Source organism: Lutra lutra, chromosome 2 (genome assembly GCF_902655055.1).
Source record: "Lutra lutra chromosome 2, mLutLut1.2, whole genome shotgun sequence".
Taxonomy (NCBI): domain Eukaryota; kingdom Metazoa; phylum Chordata; class Mammalia; order Carnivora; family Mustelidae; genus Lutra; species Lutra lutra.
The window spans coordinates 76,436,553-76,454,051 of NC_062279.1; positions in this window are offsets into that span (position 1 = coordinate 76,436,553).

Consider the following 17,499-nt stretch of genomic DNA (forward strand, 5'->3'; position numbering starts at 1 on the left):
TCAAAAAACTTGCCCCTATATCCTTCTAGGATGCTTATGACTCTAGTATGTCATCCTCAAAGTCTGAATGCCTCCTACAATCAAAGGTCACCACAGGAGAGAACCCTTGGGAACGTATTGCCACATCAACTATTGTAGACCGATAGCCAGCTTGCACTGCTTTGAAGACTCTTCAAATAGTGCCCGAACTTCCCCTTATTCTGAAGGTTTAATTCAAGGACTCTTAGGACAAATTGCTTTCTTGTATTAAATGAGAAATTTTACCCACTAAGAGAGAAGGAGCTGGGTAGGGAGCCATTAGTAGGAAGGTTCACACAGCTACGTTAATAGAGTTGTCTCAGAGTTTCCACAGCCCTTTTCATTTGTTTCACATGGTCACAGAGCTTATAAAAAGTGAAGAGAAAAATGAATGCGTTTGCACTCAGAATTGTTCTTTTCATTCAAGAAAGGATTAGTTTTATTCACACGTTATCATAACAGTCACTGCTCAGCCTTAGCATCTGAGCAAATGCGTTGTAAGTTATGAACTTGCATCTTATCAGATATGTGAACCCTTTGATAATCCTACACTCTCTCATGCAAAAACAATAAACTCCACAAGGCAGCTGTTACTCAGCTGAATTCCAGAAATTCTGATTTCCTATGATTGTTTTAGGCAAAATGCTTGTAATTTAAGGTTAAATAGCATAAACATTGTACTGAGAAACAATGTGAGTATAGAGGTAAGAAATGGAGATTCTGAGTCTAGATGCCTGGATTCTAGTTGTACCACAAAATATTTGTTGATCAAGTCTTGATCTTGATCAAGACTTGATCAAGTCTCTAATCTACTTAGAGACTGTTTCTTCACTTATAAGTAGAGATTGTAGGTTACTGATATTATTATGTGAGGGGCGCCTGGGTGACTCAGTCAGTAAAACATCTGACTCTTGATTTCAGCTAAAATCATGACCTTAGGGTTGTGGGATCAATCAACCCCCAGGTATCAGGCTCTGTGCTCAGTGGGGGATCTGCTTGAGAGTCTCTCCCTCTGCCTCTCCTTCATTCATGTATGCACATGCACTCTCTCGGTCAAATAAATCAATTAAAAAATAATATTATTATGCTAGCCTCAGAGAATATGGGGCAATCATTCTTCATGCTTCTCTTTCTTGTTTTGTATCATAGTTTGCATAAAATCAGTCAGCAAATTATGTTGCTTACTATTAAAATATATTCTGACTTTTTTTTTTTTGCCACCTTTATTGCTGTTATTCTGATACAAGCAACCTTACCTCTTGTGTTCTTGCATTAGGACTTTCACTGGTTTCCCTTCTTACACCCTTACCTACATCCCCTTTCAAAATAATCCTTTAAAAATATGAATCAAATGGGGCGCCTGGGTGGCTCAGTGGGTTAAAGCCTCTGCCTTCAGCTCAGGTCATGATCCCAGGGTCCTGGGATCGAGCCCCACATCGGGCTCTCTGCTCAGCAGGGAGCCTGCTTCCCTTCTTCTCTCTCTGCCTGCCTCTCTGCCTACTTGGGAGCTCTGTCAAATAAATAATAAATAAAATCTTTAAAAAATATGAATCAAATCATGTTGTTCTTATGCTCACCCTCCATCAGTTTCCCACCTCATTCAAAGTAAAAGCCAATCCTTACAATGGCCTAGCAACAAAACTTGTCTTGTGCTGGTCCTCTGTTGGTCCCTGGGCCTTTATTTCCTTCTACACCCTCTCTATCATCTTCTTCAGCAGCTGAGCCATTCTCCAACCTCGGGCCTTTTCACCTGCCTCTCCTTTGCCTGAGATGTTCTTCTCATAGAGTTCCCCATGGTTCTCACCTTTTTGAAGTCTCTGCTCAGTTCTCCTCTTCTTGTGAGGCCACTTCTAAGTACCCTATTAAACGGTCCAACTCTCTATGCCCTGTACTCCTTATTCCCTTATCTGATTTATTTTCTCCCTGATATCTATCACCTTTTATCCCACAATATGATGATCTAGGTTTTTCTATTTGTTTATTTGTTTGTTTGTTTGTTTTGTTTAAGTAGGTTCCACACCCAGCATGGAGCCCGACATAGGACTTAAACTCACAAGACAAGACACTTAACAGACTGAGCCACCCAGGCACCCCTATCTAGTTATTTTATTTTTTTTTTAATTATCTCTCTCCCCACAGGAGATTTAAGTCTTCACAAGATAATAATTGGTGTTTATTTTCTTTATTGCTCACTATTCATTCCCAAAGACTAGGAGAGTACCCGGCACGTTGTAGGTGCAGAATAAATCTATACTGAGGGAAACAGTAAAGGGATAAAGGAACATACAAATAATGAACAAAATGCACATAACACCTTATATATTGTCATATTTCATTCTCTCAATAGTGCTAGAAGAAGATACTATTATTAGTTCTTTTGTGGAGTTAATGAGGAAACAAGCTAAGCAGTTTGACTTCACAAATTTACTCCAAGAATGTAGCTGTCAGGCTTCAAAGTCCGTGTCTGTTATCCTTCTACTATACTGTCTTCACTGAGATACTATATGATAGAATAGTTTGAAAAGGAAAAAGCACTATCCTAAATGTGTAGTAACATATAATAACAAGTAGAAGGATTCTTTTTTTTCTGTTCCTAGGGATAAAAAAATAAAACAGGTTAATTTATTTTGTCTTTTAACCTTGGTCTTTATTCAAAATTGGACACGTGGCTATATAAGTACGTCATACACACGTAGTTACCCCATGTGTAATTTTCTACTTCTCTTCCTATGGAAACTCTTAAACTTCTATTTCTGGCATTTCAAAACTTTAGATGCAAGAAGAGAATAAACAAGAATAGTTTGGTTAAAGTTCATACACTGTTAGTGTATGAACTTTATGTACACAAAAGTGTATGAACTTTTCTCATCTTCTTTGTAATAATCCTCACAGGATGTGCGTTTTTCATGGGAATCATATATATTCTCTGTATTTCATATATTATAAAATGTTCTAAGTTTGGAACAGACATAGATTTGAGCAAGAATGACTTTTTAGGAGGCACTATGACACAATTCAATATCACACTTAACTCAGTCATTTACTGCTTTCATAATTTTTGCTTAACTACATTTGAACCATAATATTGTTAGTTAATATTTGTATTTAAATAGACTCATTATTTGTATTTAAATTCATAAATACATAAGTAATAAAATACTGGATTTGAGGTGATGTACAAGTTATTTTTTTGATAATATACCTTAAATAAACAAAAATTAAAATTTTTACAAAGTCTATCCATATGCCAATAGAAATGACCCAGCTTTCCACACACAAGGCGTGTATTTCATATATGTTTGTCTCATTTTATAAAACAATGACAGAATTCAATCGAATAAACTTTGAGGAGACATTGGAAAGATTCATATAACTGAGATACCTGCATGGTGGTTGTATATACCACACAGCCTAAGGTAGAGGTGAAAAATTAAATTTTGAGTAAATGTCAAAAAGGGTGAGTAGTAAAAAACAGTATTCTGCTGAGGCTAAAGAGTTCTTTTAAAAATTGAACTTACGGTATACAAAAAGTATTTTAATCAGGGTTCACTAGAGAAATTGAAGAATATATGTATTTATGTATTATGAACAATTGGCTTGTGTCATTGTGGACACTAAGAAGTCCCATCACCTATGGTGTGAAAACTGGAGACCCAGAAAAGCTGGTGGTGTTACTCAGTCCAGGTCTGAGGCCTGAGAACCAGGGAAGTTGACGGCATAAATCCCAGTTCAAAGGCTGGAGAAGGGGAGATGAGGTATCTCAGCCTAAGCAGTGAGATAGGAAAAATAAAAAGGGAAAAAAGGGGCAAATTCCTCCTGCTGCCTTTTGTTCAGTGCAGGGCCTCAACAGATGGCTGATGTCTGCCTGCACTGGAGAGTGCACTGATTCAAATACCTGTTCCATCCAGAAATCCTCTAATAGACACCCCAGAAATAATGTTTAATCTGGACAGTTTGGGGCCAGTTGAACATAAAAGTAACCATGACAAGGAGACAGTTGAAAACTTAAAAATAATAATTATTGATTATGATTTTCTTAGGAAAAAATTTAGCATTCAAAAAACCATCCAAATGCCTTCATAGAACTTCAGCCTTCTTTACATACTTCTTCATTCAGTCACACCAGGAACAACTCACCTTTTGTACCTTGTTAAAAATGGATCTACATTCTGAGCTTTTAAGAAAAAATTCCTTTTTCCTCCAATATTTCTCATACACATCATTATTAAATTTTCTCTTTGATATTTGGCTTTTGAATCCTTCCTATTCACAGACTGTCAGTTCCTTTTGAATTTTACCTTCCAACCTTACTAACACAGACCTGCATATTAATGATATTCTTATTGCTTAATACTTTGTTTTTCTAATACAACATACTTGTTAATCTGCCCTGGGTAAAATATGCCTTTGAACTTCAGGCTTCCATTTCTGAGTTGCCAGCTGGAGGCAATCCTCCTGGAGTTGCTGGAGGAAATCCTTACTGTTTGGTTTCAAAATAAATTGAAATGCTGTATTCAATTTTCTTTACACAGACCAGCAATCTTTTCACTTGGTCAGTATCAAATTCTTTACAGTGACTGTCAATATTTTCAATCGTTGTTAGAATTATAGATGACCCCACCTTCCATGAGACCCTAACTAAAAAAATTGACAGGATGTCAGTGTCAGGAGTAGATGTCATCAAGGAAGAATAATTGAGAGATAGATAATGGTTTACTCTTTTTGGAATACAGTTGGCTAAGTTGTTCAGATCAGTTCTTCCATAAAAAGAAATTGGAAAAACATGTGGATAAGACATGAGGGAAAAAAAGCATCAAAAACCTCCTTAGAAAGAGTGACAGAGTGATAAAATAAGCCCTGAGTTCACCTGTATGTGACTACAAGGTAAAAAAGGAAAAAATGACCAAAATGTAACCACAAGACAACTCTCTCTTGAATCTGCAGCTTAAATTATATGGTCCAAAAATTCTGAAGCCATAAATGCACTTTGAAGTGGTTTAAGAACATTAATGAGTTTCCATGGCTACCTCTCAGTGTGAGCTTGTGCATCAGGAGGGATATATGGAGACCTTCTGGCAATGTTTTCTGTCTTAAGTTGAGGGGTGGCTGTTTTCTTGAAAATAATCATTTAAAGTACACATGCATTTTTTAAAAAATATATCATAATGAAAAATGTGTTCTGGATTATTTTCTTTGTTATTGAAAGACACAGAATGGTGGTTTTGTTTTGGAGAGTTTTGAAAGGAAGTGATGTCAGTGAAAAGAAGTTTCAGGAAGGCTGCACAGGTGAATAAATTAGTATGTCAGCAATTGAGAATAATGATCTTGCTTTTGTAGGAGAGAGGTGCCTGATCCCATTGTGTAAAGTTTTCAAAGAAAGACATATTGGGGGTCAACTAGTCAAGGGTTAAGGTAAACAATGTAGAATTGGAAATAGTTTTTTTGTGTTTTTTTTTTAAGTCCAAGAGAAAGATTTCTATGAAGACTAACAATTGAGGATTGCATGATTGAAGGAGGTTAGAGGGTTAGATGGTTGAATCACTAAGGATTGGCACCCCCATTGTCTTCATCAATCTTCCCTTCAAGCCTTCCCTAATATAACTAAAATCTAAAATAATAAAATATTTTTAAATATTTTGTTTATTTGTCTGAGAGACAGTGAGTGAGAGAGAGCAAGCATAAGCCAGGGAGGAGCAAGGGAGAGGGAGAAGTAGACTCCCGGTTGAGCAGGGAGCTCGATGTGATGCAGTGCAATGCGGGGTTTGATCCTGGGAATCCAGGATGATGACCTGAGCCAAAGATTGAGCCAAAGGAAGATGCCTAACCAGTTGAGCCACCCAGGTGCCCTGATAAAACATCTTCTAAGCCACTCACACCATGACTTCCCAATAAATTGCCAACCTGATGACTATTAATTAGAAATCCTAGAGCTGCCCCAGGGGCTGCAAATATTCCAGAAAATTTATTATCAAGGTCATAGAGGGGAAAAGATGGAGATGAAAGGTAGGTACCAAGATTGTGATTCATTTTGCTACTGGATTTGTCTTTGAACTCCTTAATGCACTTTTCTGCTATGTAAAGTTGTGTTGTAGTATAACAAAATCACATTTATTCATGGACAATATTGTTACCTATATTTTTAAACAAATGAGCACCCATACAGTATGTATTAGTAGAGAATTGAAATTTAAATAGGAAAATAAAGTTAATTAAATAAGAACAGGAAATGTTGGAAAGGGAATTTTAAAAAATGAGCCTGTAGTTCTGACCTTTATATTAATTAGACTTTAGACTTATATTATTTAGACTTATATATTAATTGGCTTTAGACTTATATTCTATGGAGTTGGTATCTTCTCTGAGATCATATCAGGAAGCTGGTCTGGATCCATGGATTTCAAAAAGAACTTTTAAATCTGAGGGTTTTGCTTGTCTTTGTTTTATTTTTTGAAACTTCAGGAGATTAGAGTGTATTTGACAGTATTGTAAGTACCCAATTCCCACTTCAGATAGAACAGATATATTTTCATTTGTTTATGGCTCTTGGTAAGATTTCAACTGAGCAAAAATTTCAGAACCTAAGAAGCTAAGAGACTTGCTGATCTCAAGGATCTCTTTCTGAAATTTTAAGAAACATTTTCAACTTTCTTTTTTTTAAAGATTTTATTTATTTGTCAGAGAGAGAGAGCAAGAGTGAGCACAGGCAGATAGAATGGCAGGCAGAGGCAGAGGGAGAAGCAGGCTCCCTGCTGAGCAAGGAGCCCGATGTGGGACTCGATCCCAGGACGCTGGGATCATGACCTGAGCCGAAGGCAGCCGCTTAACCAACTGAGCCACCCAGGCGTCCCCATTTTCAACTTTTAAAGCAGAAGAGTGTCAGTAAATCTCAGAGAATATTCTTGTTCAGGATGGAATTCAAATAATTAATTACATTTGTTTAAAATGTGTAAGTGTGCTTTTACCTTTTATATAAAAAGCTCTAACTTCAGTCACATGTGTATCTATTTTTTATTTCTTCGACTTGCAATAAAATATGAAAGATGACTTTTTTAATTAACATGTATTAACATCCCTCCCTTCCTCTACAGTCTGCTGTCTTATTTCTCAAATTCCTCATGTCAGTGAGATCATATGATAATTATCTTTCTCTGATTGACTTATTTTGTTTAGCATAATACCATCCAGTTCCATCCATGTCATTGCAAATGGCAAAATTTCATTTTTGATGGCTGCATAATACTCCATTGTATATGTATACCACGACTTTTTTATCCATCCACTCATTGATGGGTATCTAGACTCTTTCCATAGTACAACAGATGATTTTTTAATATTGACTTTCTATAAAATACCTCTATAGACTTTATTAAATATTGCTTTGGAATCCTGAGAAACATTCTGACAGTTTTCTCAAGTATAATATGTGCTAAACCTCTTTTCATAGTGACAGTGAGGTCTAAAGAAATATTTAACAAATTATACTTCATAGTTTATTCAATAATGTCATTTTAGGAGGAAAGTTGTTTATGTTCTGTGTTCTGTTCTCTTATTTGATTTCCCAATTTTATAGCAGTGATTATTACTTAGAAATATATGAAAGAACTTAATTTCCTGAGGGAAAAAATAGAACTCCAAGATGCATCTCCTCACTAGGGAGGAATGAAATGAGAGTCAGGAGGTAGAAAATGAATTTGACATGAACAATGAAATAAAAATGAAGGATTGGTTTCATAGGGCTTATACATCTTAATTAGGAGAAAAAAAATTGTATAGAATCCAAAGCTAAGCATGAGAGACTGTGGACTCCAGGAAGCAAACTGAGGGTTTTAGAAGGGAGGTGTTGGGAGGATGGGTGAGCCTGGTGATGGGTATTAGGAGGGCATGGACTGCATGGAGCACTGGGTGTTATATGTAAACAATGAATCATGGGACACTACGTCAAAACTAATGATGTACTGCATGGTGACTAACAGAACCCAATTAAAAAAAGAAAAAATAAGCCGAAGCTAAAGCATACTCTAGTTCTGAAAACTTGTTAAAATGTACTCATATTTTTCAAATTTTCTAAAGGTTTTCCTATGTATCTATCTACACACTCACATACACACACACGCGGATACACACACGCGCACACCATAGGAAGACCTCTATACACATATGCACATTGGTAGTCACTCTCGCACACATTATTCTATGCAAGGGCACATAGATGCTATCTATTCACAGTGTGGAAAGAACAGGAAGGACCATATCATGCTGTAAGTGGAAAGCAGCAGTGATGACTATAGCCAGAGACGTGATTCAGAGGTGCGGTATGCAGGTACTTGTTTGGAACAGCCCAACCTTTAGTTCTATGAGGAACATCAAAGCTAGAAAAGAGGGAGCTGAGTTGTCCTTTTTGAAAATGAGTGTTTTTTGCTTCCTGTCACATTGACCTGATAGCGCCTCAGTCTTGCTGAGCCCCACTAGGAAGTTTAGTTGCTTGAAGTCAGGATAATGTGTGCTGGGCAGGTAAGTGGGGCTTCAGTATAGATCTGGGTATGACTCACTCTAGTCCCAGGGATTGTGCTTAAAGAGCTGGGTAGTTTCTTTGTTTGGGGTCCTTGTCTCCTGGCACAGATACTTTATAGTTCTTTAATGTTACTTAAAATGACCTTCTTGTGTTCCCTGTATTTGTCATGTCTTTGGCCATTTATTATTGAAAATGTTTTCATTATTGTTACTGTTGAACATTTTGGTTTACACACACCTCATCAGATGTGGCAAAAAGTTTAGACAAAATGCAATTATTAAGCCTTAAATTTCTGTTTTCTCCAAAATGTCTTAAAATACATTTATTGAAAATAAATATCTGAAAGTCAAGGGCTGTGAATAAAACCCTTCCAAAAAATAGATAAAAATCACTCTCATCCATAAAAAACTGATTAACCAGGGCTGCTCTTAGAATCATTCTAGCGAGGTAAATTTTTCACAGGTATACGTGTGTATTGGAATATATATACGCTGGTAATTGGTACTACCACCCAAAAAGAAGGAGTTGTTTTTGCCATTAAGTATGTTAGGAAACAATATTTTCATGCAATATATGCAAAGGGACAAAAAAGGGATACAATAAAATTTCTTATGAAAGTGGTCAAATTATTAACTAAATCTCTTTTAAAAATCATTTTGAGTAAATAGTCACAGGAGTTAGAGAAAAGCAAGAACATTAATATAGTGAGGGATACACTGCATGTAATTGAGAAAACTGGAACTGATTTTATTTTATTTTATTATTTTATTTTTTTTAAAAGATTTTATTTATTTATTTGACAGAGAGAAATCACAAGTAGGCAGAGAGGCAGGCAGAGAGAGAGGAGGAAGCAGGCTCCCTGCTGAGCAGAAGGCCCGATGTGGGGCTTGAACCCAGGACCTGGGATCATGACCTGAGCCGAAGGCAGCGGCTTAACCCACTGAGCCACCCAGGCGCCCCTGGAACTGATTTTAATTTTACACATTTCCATTAGATGTTTGTAGTATCTGTCAGACTGTCAGAAAAGATATTTATCTATTCAGTAGTTGTGCAGAGAATAGATATCTAGTCTGCATTCCTGAACTACTAATGAGACCAAGTTTCATTTCACCCCACTGAAATCAACCTTGATTTTTTTTTGGGGAGGTTATCCAAGACTTCCATGGCAGTTTCTAACAAAAACAAATTTAAAATCAACCTCATGAATATCTTTTACTGACACTCTAGTGCTTGTTGTTCTTACTTTAAATTTTTGAGACTTGTCTCTAAACTTTTCTTGGTAATGTGATGGACAGATAGAGATAATTATGAATAACAGGCTTTTGTTTTTCTTTGTTAATTAACTGAGAAAGCTATACAGAATCCTGCCTTTATTTTTTTTTTTAAAGATTTTATTTTTTATTTATTTATTTGAAACAGAGAGAGAGATCACAAGTATGCAGAGAGGCAGGCATAGAGAGAGAGAGGAGAAAGCAGGCTCCCCGCTGAGCAGAGAGCCCGATGCGGGCCTCGATCCCAGGACCCTGAGATCATGACCTGAGCTGAAGGCAGAGGCTTAACCCACTGAGCCACCCAGGCGCCCAGAATCCTGCCTTTAGATTCTGCCTCCTTCAGACTAAGAAATAAATGCCTTATGGGAAAATACAAAACAATAATTGAATGACATCTGGACAATATTTTTAAAACTTTTTCTTGTTTGTCTTTCTTTCTTCAGTATAAGCCATATAGATCTTTCACGACTGCAAGAACTTTATATAGACCTCTTACTGTTTTTCAACTTTTAAACATCCAGAATTTTGCATAAACAATAGAACAATGCTTGGAAAAATATTTTAATGCATGCTTGCTCTTACAGTGTGTCCATTAGTGAAAGTCATCAACTGAATTATAAAACACTCTCTGAGAAGCAGCCTGACATGAAAAACAGTGCAGACTTTGAGAACAATTCATTTGTCGTTATATCCTGGATCTTCCCATTAGGGGTTGAGTGATTTTAGGCAAGTCACTTGCTGTCGCTGAGCTTCCGCTTCTTCGCTAGGAAATTGGGATTAGAAATAAGACACTGTCAGTAATTTGATATTTGAGGTAGGTTACCAGAAAGAAAGGGATGATATGCTCACAAAGTTGAAGGTGGTTTAATGAAGGGACAATTTCTAGAACTTTGGGCTGGGGAATCAATAGGGAATGGTGAAGCACCAGGCATAGCAGCAGCAATAAGCTTAAAAGGGCCAGAGACTGTATGAGAAGGCCCCTGGACAGAACCTGTGGGCTTTGTTAGAATAACACAGCTTCTGCTAGACCACGGTGAGGTAGACAGGAAGCAGGGGAATAACTAGTCTGCCCTATGCCCTCCTACGGTGCTCTAATTTCTGTCTTGTTTCTTCCATTGGCTGAAGGCAACAAGGAGTTGCAGACAAAATAACCTGAACGATGCAGTTGATGATGTCCTGGGGCCCAGCATACTCAGGAGAAATACACCCTATGGGTGACATGCATTGAGAATAGGCATCACATTTACTAGCATGTGTTAAATATCCACTCTACAACAGGAAGGATGGAAAAATCTACTAACTCTTCTATCTTTGTTGCAGTGAAAGATGGTCTTCAAATCTTTCATAAATTTCACACATGTACATTGGTCTTTTATGGTATTTTTTTCCCCCTTCAGTGAAAATCAAGATAAGGGGCAACCATTTCATGTTTGAGTTAAGGCCAGGACAGAGATTTAAAACAAAACAAAACAAAACAAAACAAAACAAACAAAACAAAACAAAACAAAACAAAAAAACTGCAAGACTCAGAACAGAAAATAACATATCAGCAGAGCCGAGAAGTCAGAGCCAGAGAAGGACTTGAGAGCTCAAGACCTTCGGGGATTTAGAGAAAGTTTTGGAAGAACACTGTTTGGGTTTTATGCAAAAAAAAGAAAAAAGAAAAAAAAGAAAAAGAAAAGAAAGTTTGCTGAGGCAACCTCATCCAAGTCATTAGAAGCAAGAAGAACATACTTGACATCTGGATTAAAAACAAATGATAGCCATCATAAATATATATTTTGGGGCACTAAATTATTCTATGGTTTGTTGGAAGATTGAAAAAGTAAGTGCTGTCTCAGCATCTGTAGTGACCCACAGGCCACGCCATCTGTCGCTGCCATGCAGAATTAGCAAAAGTAGGGAACAAAATTGATTAGAGTCCTAGAGTATGGCAAATGGGCAGAGGACACCGAAGTTCTGCTTGCAAAACAACAGCAGGATTCCAGGTCAGAGAGAAGGGAAGAGCAAACTGGACCAGCAGCAGAATCGAGTAACCAGAAAGAATGAATCAAGTCTGAGATCTGAACTCACAGGGCAACAGGAGCAGGCAGGAGAATGGGATGCATATATCCTAGGGCACATAAGTGGCCCGTGTTCTGCGACAGGCATGGATGGCATTGTCAAGAATGTGAAGCACCTGAGATTTCACCTCATTTAGAAGCTACAAAGTAGGGAGCAAGAACTTTCTGGATGCTAACAGAAGACACAAGACTTCTGGGTCAGGCACAAAGGACTTCTTCTGGATGCTAACAGAAGATACAAGCTTCTGGGTCAGGTACAAAGGACTTCATTAGTCACGATCCAGCCAGCAGTGTGAGTATCAGCATATTTGTGTCAGTGTCCTTTGACCTCAATGGATCCAGCGGATGTCTGCACTGCAGTGGTGTTGAACTTGGGAAACACAAACCTCTGATTTTGGCAGAAGCATGCTCAGCCTTTCCTTCAGAGGGTGGTACTCTGTCTCTGGTCATTTGCCAGACAAACGTCTATGAAAAGACCATTCACAACAAAGGACAGTTACCACCTCACTAATATGACATGTAGAAATGCAAGAGATCTGTGTCCCAGCTTCCATGGCCTGTAGTCAAGCATAGATGTGTAAATCCAACAGTGGCATGTATTTGAACATGAGTGTGTGTCACAGATCATAATCCCTATCATAAACCTGACATAGGTAGACATTATTATCAACACAAGGTATGAAAAACAATTTTTTATAATAATTTGTTTTTACTCTTATAGCATTTAAACATTATACTTTATAGATGCAAAATGAAAGAGAAGACTTAAAAAAAAAAAAAACACTTAGCAGTTGAGAAGGAATGAATGATTTATTACCAGCTGACTACTTCTACCTCAGTTAAGGAGGAAGAAATGCCCAGGAAGCATTCTGGGGGAAATTGTGACGTCTGTAACTGTAAGATTTGGGGCGCAAATCCCAATACAGTGACAATTGTGTTAAATTCAGATGCTGTCTCCTTTACTTTAACCCTAACCAATCTTCCTAAGGCCAGTGCCCCATTCTAAATTGGTGCCAAGTCAAGTCCTGTTTTATCACACCAGACCTTCAGAGCAAGGCCCTCAGAAGCTGAAGGAATCCAAGAGTACTCACAGAATGAACTAAATAAACAGCAAGCCCTGAGGTGATGTTGCTTATAAACACACAGACTTTATTCCAAGTGTTACCAATTTTCAGGCTGCTCCTTGGGATTGAGCATCCCCCTGGTTCTCACACTGATTTTTAAAAGTCCCATGACTTTTCAACTCCTAAAAATCAGGAGAATGTGGGGTGCCTGGGTGTTTCAGGCAGTTAAGCATCTGACACTTGATTCAGCTCCGGTCTTGATCTCAGAGTTGTGAGTTCAAGCCCCACGCTAGGCTCCATTCTGGGTATGGAGCCCGCTTTAAAAAATAAAACAAAAAAAAGCTCAGGAGAATTCACCTAAGTAACCAATTTAATAATTAAACAAACAAACAAACAAACAAACAAACCTCTTGTGTACTTGGTTTACATGTTTAGATGGCAAAATTTAGGGTTACACAGTCTGGTAAAACTGGTGGTTTTTTTTTTTTTTTCGCTTGGTGACAGAACCCATCACTCTCTACTGTCCCTTAAACACTGAGGCTTAAGGTCAATTAGCATTTTTCTCACACTTAGGCTTTTTTTCTTATAGCTACACTGCACAGAAGAAATTTCTTCTCTAATTTAACTTACCAACCTAGTCCTTCTAGACATCTGAGTTTACGAACTCTGCTTTATCCTCTTTTCTCTTCACTTTGAAAAACAATCACTGGGCCTAAAACCAGTAGTGGCTTTTACCCTGACCTATATACTTAGGATTGGGCCAAAACGTGACCTCCTGTGAGAGAATGAAATGAGCTCCTCCAGGCCTCTACCTTCCAGTGATAGAACTTAGGCTCTGGGGGCCCCTGGGTGACTTAGTCACTTAAGCGAGTGACTCCAGATTTCTGCTCAGGTCATGATCTCAGGGTCATTTGATGGAGCCTTGTATGGGACTCTGTACTAGGCATGGATCCTGCTTAAGATTCTCTCTTTCCTTCTCCTTCTGCCCCTCCCCCCAACCCTCTAAAAAAATAGAACTTAGGCTCGGCATTGATTTTAGACTGGGCACTCTTGGATCTGCACTTCTGGTGAAGAAGCCAACAGTCATAATGACAGTATTTTTTGTATTTTCATCATTTTTCAAGAGATAAGTACTTTCACTGTTTAACTATTGAATGAAAATGTTAAGAATCCTTCTGACATTATTGATGCTTTTTTGTCTTATCTTCCCCTATTTTTTTCCCCACACTTTAGATGTAGTAACAGCCATGGTTCTATCATTGATGTTCTGCTGTGTCCATAGAGTGAGTGGGAAGCTTGGGATGGAGCCTGGACTAACTTCACTAGCTGTCCACCCACGTCACATCTGCCCTTGGCCTTGAGCCTGTGAGCCAATTTGAGGCACATTATACTAATGCTTTTACTCTTAGTTCATGAACTGCTTGGCCACATCAACATGCCTTGTTATAACCTCCCACTGACGTGTTGATGCTATTTGGCTGATTATGTCTTTGCTACAGAATTTAAATTTAAACTAGAACAATAATACAATAATTACAAAATTAAATCAGCAGTATTTACATCAGAGTAGTTGCCTGTCAAGATGAGACAAGGAAGAAAGCTCTATTTTTATGACTACATTATGCCAGTATAGAGAAGCTTAAAAATAATCCTTAGATACAATGAAATATCAAGATAATTCATGGCATGTGGATCAGTTGTAAAATCAAACTTTAATTTCAAAATCAAATAATAATTATTATTTTTTCTTTATCCAAGTTTAACAAACAACAGATTTTAAGGGCTAAAGCCCATGTTGGATGGATGGGGGTGGGGTGGGGGAGTCAGAACCAATACTCAAGACCAGAAGGTGGCAGCAGTGAGCTAGGATTAGTAAATTCCTTGGCACCTCTCTTCTAGAAAGGGTAGTGGCTCAGCCAAGAGGGAGGGATTTGGCCAGAGCCAAAAATCTAGACCTCTAGCCATGTTTGGGAAGCCCTGAAAATCAGGGAGTTTTGTGTTCCAAACTAAAAGTATGAAGACTCATGAAGGGGCAGTGACTTTGGATTGAGCATCCAAGGGCCGGAAGTCAGATGGAAGATGACACAATAAATCATTATGTTAATAGAACATATGGTTGGTAGCTGACTTTTAAACCCCATATTAGGCCTGTTGGTTTTTAAATGCCTAAATCTCTCTATGTTGCATCTTTGGAAGACGGAGCCATGATTGATCATTAATAAACAATATAAAACAATCTTTTCTTAAAATTCATGGATCAAAATTCTAAATATTTTAAAATATCCAAGATAAAATTTGTTAACATCTTCCTGATCTATGCAGAAAGATACTATCAGAAACAATATGCAGCATTTAGGGGAAGGAAAATGAAGAACAATTGGTGATATTCTTTTTTTTTTTTTTAAAGATTTTATTTATTTGACAGAGAGAAATCACAAGTAAGCAGAGAGGCAGGCAGAGAGAGAGGAGGAAGCAGGCTCCCTGCTGAGCAGAAAGCCCGATGCGGGGCTCGAACCCAGGACCTGGGATCATGACCTGAGCCGAAGGCAGTGGCTTAACCCACTGAGCCACCCAGGTGCCCCTGGTGATATTCTTCTAAAGAGTACAAACATAGAAAAATTAAGTTTATATAATGGCATAGAAGAAAGTCAATTTACTATGTCCCAACATGACAAACATCATATTGTCCTAAAAAGCAACTGAATATATTTCCTATCACTTGAAAAGTGTTTCTGAAGTTGAAAATTGAAATAAAAACCATTTCTATATATTAAGTCTATTATAAACTCTATTATAAGCTATTACAAACATGAGAAAAGTTTAATTGTACAATAAGAAATAATTCAAGAAACTTCTTCACAATGCAAGTTGTCTAAAGGAAATATTTGAACAGGAACACAAACATTTGTATGCAGCAGAGATTTACCTTAGAAAATAAATTGTTTACTAAATAAGTCATTTATTTTTCTATGTTTTTATTATAATTTTTAGTGCAATTCTTTGTCCACAGGAGATGGCAAATATATGCTTGATCATATAGCTGTGTTAATACCAAACACAAATAGAAACCAGATTTGAAAATTCCTTGAGCAGACAATAGCTCAATTTAGTTTTTTCTGTAAAATAGCCGGTGCAAACTTAACCTGAGTCACTTCTTGCTTATGAGTCTGAAAATCATAAGCAAAACTTAAATTTTTCTCCAAAACTGATATGAGGTAAACATTAACCAGTTCCCTTTCATTAAAAATAAAAACCTAATATTTGTTTTTTTTATTAAAGTTTTTATTTTTTTATTTTTTTTTTAAGATTTTATTTATTTATTTGACAGAGAGAAAGATCACAAGTAGGCAGAGAGGCAGGCAGAGAGAGAGGAAGGGAAGCGGGCTCCCTGCAGAGCAGACAGCCCGATGTACGTCTCTATCCCAGGACTCCGGGATCATGACCTGAGCTGAAGGCAGAGGCTTTAACCCACTGAGCCACCCAGGCGCCCCAAAACCCTAATATTTGTAACCAATCAGCAGTCACCACCTCCATGCTATGTACCCTGTTTTATAACAATCACCTCAGAGGCTCATCCCATGTTTTGGTTTGAGTGCTCCTGGCTTGCAAAGTGTCTTTTTGGTGTGTGCACAATAAACTCTTACTAGTGCCTCAGAAATTCATTAATTTTACTTCTCTCTCTCTCTCTCTTTTGTACATGAGTTTTGCAAATTTGGCAATTACCGGTGCTATCACAGCCTTTCCCTGGATTATCCACCCCTAATGAGGAAGTAATGTGATTGGGTTCAGTGAACTTTAATTGGGTTCAGTTATATAGTAAGAACTTTACCAGAATTCTATGCACTTTGAAATACATTATGTGAGTTAATCTTTTTTCTGAAGTAGATATTATTATTCTTTGGTTTTAAGATGAAGATACTGAGATTTACCAAAGTTAAGCAATTACCCTAATGAAAGGAAGACGAGAACTTGATTGTGTGTATTTACAGGAGGTAAACCAAAAAGAAAATTAAACTGCTCAACTTTGGAAAAAGAGAGTGTGGAGAGGAGAAAGAGAGAGACCATCAAGAAAAGCAGATATAAGAGAACATTTTTGAGAAATTATATATTCCTGATGCTCTTTCAAAGCCAATAAGAACCTGCTGAAATTTTTGCCTGAGAGTTCTGTGCCTCTTTGTTTTTTGGATTCTATTGGAGGAAAAGCCTGAAATACGGCACAGGTAGTTTATTCGAAAGTGATTCCAGGAAGCAGAAGTAAAGAAAAGAGTGAGACCAGGAAGGGAAAAGGCTGATAAGGGTGAGTTGTGAACTGGGTACCACTGTGAGCAAATGGCATTGACTTCTTCTGGGGACCTTCTGAGAAATCATACAGTATATACTTTATAGTTTTTTCTCAAATTATCCAGCAAGTCATTTTTCCTTTAGGGTAAGGATATCCTTAGGGGCCCAATCCCCTGAACTTCTGGGTTATGCCTTTGTCCTCTGGGTGGTTGACCTGACTTGATGATGGAGAAAGAGCTTAGGCAATAAAGCAGACTCCTTGTGACCCGGAAGTAATAAGCTGGCATGTG